The sequence below is a fragment of the Myotis lucifugus genome, unplaced genomic scaffold (genome assembly GCF_000147115.1).
Source record: "Myotis lucifugus unplaced genomic scaffold, Myoluc2.0 scaffold_90, whole genome shotgun sequence".
Lineage (NCBI taxonomy): Eukaryota > Metazoa > Chordata > Mammalia > Chiroptera > Vespertilionidae > Myotis > Myotis lucifugus.
In genome coordinates, this window is record NW_005871138.1 from 917,336 (window position 1) to 924,713 (window position 7,378).

The 7,378-nt window shown below is 40.4% G+C and overlaps 1 pseudogene; it reads left to right on the forward strand.

The window, feature by feature from the left end:
• Nucleotides 1-219: 219 nt before the first annotated feature.
• On the forward strand, nt 220-6,330 carry LOC102437711 (annotated as a pseudogene).
• Nucleotides 6,331-7,378: the final 1,048 nt, after the last annotated feature.

The window sequence follows — 7,378 nt, forward strand, 5'->3', positions numbered from 1 at the left end:
TGGCCTTCCTGCTCCTCGAGACAGTAAGATTTAACTCAGACGGAGAAAGTAAAAGCCTAGGCAAAAGTTTAAGCAGAAACAGCGCATCTGCACAGTCTCAGGAGATGAGTCATTACAAAGGGGTGAGTTTACATCGGAGAATCCTGGCAGGCACCCCATTAACCAAGTGATCAAGGTTAACATCGCCAATGATAAGACCTAGTGTTATCTATAGCCACTATGGGGTGCACCCAGAAGGGCATCCCACTTCTGAGGTACTGCCACAGAACTGCTGAAAATGCATGACCTCAGTGCAGCCATAAGAAACACCAGGCAAACCAAAAGCACCGGGACTGATCTAGTGAAACCCATTTCAGACTTCTGTCCTTGAGAACTGTAGCCATGATCAATTCGAGTTGTTCTAAGCCACTAAGTTTGTGGTAATTTGTTACAACAATAAGCAAGTAGTAGCCAGGCTCTCTGAGGGCAGGGAGGATTGTTCATCCCACAGTCCCAGCGTGTAGTGCCTAGGTGGTCAGTAAACAACTATTGAATGAATAAATAAGCTTTTCATGATAAACATCATTACCCCATTCTATGGATGAGTAAATTCAGGTACCCAAGCCAGTAAATGTCAGGCTGTTTGGAAACCTGGACTGACTCCAAAATGGAACTCTTTTCACCAACCCAGGCTATTGAATAAAAGCCCAGGTTTTCACAGATTAAAAGAAGCATTACAGATCCCAATCTATTCTTATTTGCCAAACATAAAATACAGGGCCAGAGAGGGTAAGTTACCCAAAGTCATACAGCTCCTTACAAGCAGAACAGGGACTAGAACCTGATCTCCCAGTCAACTAGGACAGAATAGATAATGTTAAACCCTTTAACACTATCATTATTAAAATACAATACAGGGCCCTGGCCGGGGAGCTCCATTGGTTGGAGTGTTTTCCCAAAAGGTTGTGTGTTCAATTCCCAGTCAGGGCACATACCTAAGTTGCGAGTTTGATCCCCAGTCAGGGTGCATATGGGAGGCAACTGTCTCACATATCTCTCTCTCTCTCTCTCTCTCTCTCTCTCTCTCTTTCTTTCCCTCCCCTCTCCCCCTCTCTCTAAAGTCAATAAACATATCCTCAGATGAGGATTAAAAAATAAAAACAATACAGGGAAGCTGTTTTGGCAGTAGTCAGTTGCAAATCTAGAGAGATGCACCAAGTCCCAAGGAATAAACCAATTTGATTTTTTTCCACCAAGTGGCAATTATACTGCAAAGATATCCCTGAATTATCCTGAAAATGTCAGAACTTCAATTTCCCCTGAATAATTCCTGCCTCATTCACAGTCTCCCATTATCTACCTCACTCTTATCTCTCTCTCTCTCTCTCTCTCTCTCTCTCTCTCTCTCTCTCAAGACTGGGGCCCTGATCACCCTTGCCCCAGTTCATGAGGCATTGGTTCCAATCCAGGAGAGGCAAGACAAGAGGAATTTAGGTTATTTCCCCCACATCTCATCTATTGACTGTTCAACTCTTAGAGGGAGGGTGTCATTCAGAGAGAAGTTTTCTATTGTCCCCTTCTCGGGTTCTAGAGTCCTGGCTCAGAGATTTTGCCTGGATGGAGAAGCAGGTAGGAAAACAGATAGCTCCTCATCTCTTTCCAAAGGAAATAACTTTATTTGCATCAGAGTATGGAGAAGTACAAACCTAAGAGCACCCCCAAAAACAATGGAGGTTGTGATGAAAGGCAAAAGTGTAGGCCAGCCGTTTTCAGGAGAGGACAGGGAATAAGACAGCTGGGAGGAACTCTCGTAGGACTGGAACAAATGCCAATAATGGCTTCAAAAACTATTCCTTCAAAGGAGCCATATTGGATTGGGTTAGTTTTTTGTAGAGCAATTTATTCCCTAGGGCATTGTTGAAAATAATTGAGCAATCATATGCAATTAGTGGAGTTTAACAACTTGGTATAGTCAGGGAAAAAGATGAAGAGAGCCCTTAGCCAAATCACTGTCATCCCGAAGTAATTGGGTAAGCCCAGAGCTGCACCTCCTTGCAACATCTGAGGCTTTAACATTGTGAGAGAGAAAATAGACTTCACTGAAAGAATTCAGCCAGTGGACTTCCGGTCAAGATGGCGGCATAGGTAAACACATTACTCAAATCCTCCCACAAACACATCAAAAATACAGCTAAGGCCGAAACCGGTTTGGCTCAGTGGATAGAGTGTCGGCCTGCGGACTGAAGGGTCCTGGGTTCGATTCCAGTCAAGGGCATGTACCTGGGTTGCGGGCACATCCCCAGTGGGAGATGTGCAGGAGGCAGCTGATCGATGTTTCTCTCATCGATGTTTCTAACTCTCTATCTCTCTCCCTTCCTCTCTGTAAAAAAATCAATAAAATATATTTTAAAAAAATACAACTAAGCCCAGCCTGTACAGTTCAGTGGTTGAGCGTCAACCAATGAATCAAGTTGCTGGTTCAATTCCAGTCAGGGCACATGCCCAGGTTGCAAACTTGATTCCCAGTAGGGGGCATGCAGGAGGCAGCTAATCAATGATTCTCTCTCATCATTGTTTCTGTCTCTCTCTCCCTCTCCCTTCCTCCCTGAAATCAATAAAAATAATAAAAACATATTTTTTAAAAATACTACTAATATTGCCCCAATCAGAACATCAAAAAGAAAAAAAATCCAAAAATATAAAGTTAGTGTAAGGTGCATCAGGGACAACTTCAAGAGTACCAACATTTGCATGGGGGGAAGGGTGTGGGTGCCGGAAGTTGAAGAGAAAGAGCAAGAAATTAAAAACTATTTGAAAAAAAAATAATGGCAGAAAACTTCCCCTACCCGGGGAAGGAAGTCAGCATACATGTCCAGGAAGCACAGAATTCCCCCCACCAAAAAAAATGAGGCCCACATTAAGACACATCATAATTAAAAAGCAAAAGCTTAAAGAAAGAATCTTAAAAGCAGCAAGAAAAAACAGTTACCTATAAGGGAACTCCCATAAGATTGTTAGCTGATTTCTCAAAAGAAACTTTGTATGCCAGGGAGAGTGGCAAGAAATATTCAAAGTGGTGTAAAGCAAGGACCTAAAACCAAGATTACCCAGAAAAGCTATCATGTAGAATAGGAGGACAGATAAAGAGCTTCCCAAACAAGAAAAAACAAAGGAGTTCATCACCACCAAACTAGTATTACATGAAATGTTAAAGGGTTTTCTTTAAGAAAAAGAAGGGAGGAAAAGAGAAAAAATATGAACAATAAAATGGCAGTAAATACATATCTATCAACAACTGAATCTAAAAATCAAAATAAATGAACAAGCAGAACAGAAACAGATTTATAAATACATAGAACATTTTGATGGTTGCCAGATGGGAGGGTGGGAAGGATGAAAAAGGTGAAGAGATTTAGAAGAACAAATCAGTAGTTACATAATAGTCATGGGGATATGAAGAACAGCATGGGGAATATAGTCAATAATATTCTAATATTCTAACATGGTGCCAGGTGGGTATGTCTAATCACTGGGGTGTAGATCTGAAATTAATCTAATATTGTATGTCAACTGTAATTGAAAAATAAAAAATAATTAAAAATGAAAGCAAAAATCTGGGGGGGGGGCGGAATTATTCATCCAGTCAATAAAAAATTAACAAGCAAATAAGCCATGAAAGTGGGTTGGGGAGGGAAATCAAGTACCCAGATTTCCTACAATATATTTTCTAAAATGTTCAGTTTCCAACAAAAATTATGAGGCATGTAAAGAAACAAAGTGTGAATGATAAACCAGAAGGGGAAAAAAGCAGCCAATCAAACTTCCTGTGAGAGTGACCAAATGTTGGATTTATCAAAAAAAGTCTACAAATAGCCACTGTTAACATTTTCACAGAATTAAAGGAAAGCAAGAATAAAGAGTAAAAGAATATATGATGACAATTTCACATCAAATAGAGAATATCAATAAAGAGAGAAAATTTAAAAGAACCAAATGGAAATTCTGAAGTTAAAAAGTACAATATTACTGTACTCTTACTGTACCAAAAGTACTGAAATTACAAATTCACTAGAGGGACTCAAAAGTGGATCTGAACTGGCAGAATAAAGAATAAGCAAACTTGTGATAGATCAGTAGAGATGCAAGCCAAAGAATAGAGAGGTGAAAGAGTAAAAATAAATGAAAAAAGCCTCAAAGAAATGTAGGATGGACACACCAGAAGGAGAGGGAAATAGACAGAAATATATCTATAATATACAGAGGCAGAGCTGCCTCAAACTGATTGTCAAACTGCAGTGGGAAGGCCAGGGAGGGTTGGGGGACAGGAGGGAGGGGAGTAAGAGATCAACCGAAGGACTTGTATGCATGCATATAAGCATAACTAATGGACATAAGACACTGGGGGGTAAGGGAGGGCAGGGGATTGTCAAGGGCGGGGGGTGGGGGAAGGACACATATGTAATACCCTTTGTAATACTTATTATAATATTTTTTTAAAGAATAAAAAAAAAGAAATATATCTATAATAATAAAAGCATAATATGCTAATTAGACCGGACAGCCGAAGGACCTTCCAGACGAAGCTGGGGCTGTGAGTGGGAGGCAGCTACTGTGGCTGTGAGGGCCGAGCCCCTTGCATGAATTTCATGCATCGGGCCTCTAGTATATATTCCAAGAAATAATGGCTGAACACTTCTCAAAGTTATTAAAAAACAATAACCATCCTGTCCAGGTGGCTCAGTTGGTCAGAGCATCATCCCAATGCACCAAGGTGTGGGCACTTATAAGAATCAATCAATGACCTTTCCCTGTGAGGGTCCCCAGATTGAGAAAAGTGTGGCCTTCTCTCCATGCCATTGCATGTGCTCGTCCACTGGTATCAGTTACTCTAAAAAGGGGGAATCATCTGGCAAAAATGTCGTTTTGCCTGCTGTGTTCAAGGCTCTTATTAGACCAGATATTGTGAACTTTTCTCACACTAACTTGCACAAAAACAATAGACAGCCCAATGCTGTCGGTTAATTGGCAGGTCATCAAACCAGTGTTGAGCCTTGGGGTACTGGCAGAGCTATAGCTCAAATTCCCAGAATTCAAGATGGTGAAATTCATCGTTCTGGCCTGGGTGCTTTCAGAAATATGTGTCATGGTGGCTGCTTGTTTGCACCAACCAAAACTGGCACCATTGGCACCACAGAGTGAACACAACACAGAAGTGATATGCCATCTGTTCTGCCCTAGCTGCCTTAGCCTTACCAGCACTGGTCATGTCAAAAGGTCATCATGTAGCCCAGCCTGTGTGGTTCAGTGATTGAACATCGACCCAAGAACTAAGAAGTCACTGGTTCAATTTACAGTCAGAGCAGATGCCCAGATTGCAGGCTCGACCCCTAGTAAGAGCAATGGAGGAAGCAGCCAATCTATGATGTTTCTCTCTCATCGATGTTTCTAGCTCTCTATCCCTCTCCCTTCCTCTCTCTTAAAAAAAAAAGTCAATAAAAACATTTTTTTAAAGTCATCTTATTGAGGAAGTTCCTGAACTTCCTTTGGTGGTTGAAGATAAAATTGAAGGTTACAAGAAAACCAAGAAGGCTATTTTGCTTCTGAAGAAATGAAGCCTTGGAATGATATCAAAAAGGTCTACGCCTCTCAGCAAATAAGAGCTGCCAAGAGCAAAATGAGAAACCATCTTTGGATCCAGCACAGGGGACCTTGCATCATCTATAAGGAGGACACTGGTATCATCGAAGCCTTCAGAAACATCCCTGGAATTACTCTTCTTAATGTAAGCAAACTGAACTTTTTGAAACTTGCTCCTGGTGGGCTTTTGGGTAGTTTCTGCATTTGGACTGAAAGTGCTTTCCATAAGTTAGATGAAGGGTATGGCACTTAGCGTAAAGCTGCCTCCCTCAGAGTACAACCTTCCCATGCTCAAGATGCTTAATATAGACCCCAGCAGAATCTGGAAAAGCCCAGTGATCCAGAGAGCCCTCTGAGTCCCACGCAAGAAGATTCATCGCAGAGTCCTGAAGAAGAATCCACTGAAAGACCTGAGAATCACGTTGAAGCTAAACCTGTACGCAAAGAATACGCGCCAGAAACACCATTCTTCAACAGGCCAAGAGCCACAAGCTCTGGGTGGATAGAGCAGCAGCAGATTAAAAGCCAAGTCAGATGAGAAGGGGGTTCCAGGCAAGAAGCCTGTGGTAAGGAAGAAAGGAAAGAAGGCTATTGGCATTAAGAAGCAGAAGAAGACTTTGGTGGGTAAAAAAGGCTGTAGCTACCAAGAAACCAGCAGCTGAGAAGCCCACAGAAAAGAAACCCACTACAGAAGAAAAGAAGCCTACAGCATAAACTTAAATGTGTTTATTCCATAAAAATCAAATCACTTTGGACAACTAATTTTGAATGAAAACTGATCAAAGGCAAAAAAAGAATCAACCAATGAGCCCTGGCTGGGTGGCTCAGTTGGTTGGAGTGTCGTCCCATGCACCAAAAGGTTGCAGGTTTGATTCCCGATTGGGGCATGTACAGGGGGCAACTGATCAATGTTTTTCTCTCACATCAATGTCCCCCCCCCCCCGCCATCCTTTCCTCTCTCTCAAAAAATCAATAGAAACATATCCTTGGGTGAGGATTAAAATTAAAAAATTAATCAACCAATGAATATATGAGTAGTACAACAAATCAAGGTTTCTCTCTCTCTCTCTCTCTCTCTCTCTCACTCAAATCAATAAATAAAAATTAAAAAATATATATCCTTCACATCCAGGGAGCTCAACAAAATCCAAATAGGGTAAATGTAAAGAGGTCCACAAACAGATACATTATATAAAATTGCTGAAAGTTAAAGAAAAACATCTTGAAAGCATTGAGAGAAAATGACTCATTACATACAAGGGAATTCTAATAAGATTAGCAAACTTCTTAACAGAAACAATGGAGGACACAGAACAGTGGGATAATATGTCCAAAATGGTCAAATAAAAACACTATCAACCATTTTTGAGAAATTAGGTGAATGAAAATGAAGAAATATCAGTATTCATGGGATGCAGCTATAGCAGTGCTTAGATGGAAATTTATAACTGTAAATATCTATATTAAGAAGAAAGATCTCAAATCAATAAATATAAGACACTAGTAAAAGAGCAAATTAAACCAAGAGCAAACAGAAGGAAGAAAATATAAATGATTAGAGCATAAATTAATGACATAGTAACACATAGTGAAAATCAATTAAACCAAAAGCTGGTTCTTTGAGATCAACAAAACTGACAAATAGACTAAACAAGAAAAAAAGAGAGAAGATGCAAACTCCTAGAATTAGAAATGAAAGAGAATACATTACTACTAACCTTACAGAAATAATTAAGGATTGTGAGAGAATACTGAGGCCATT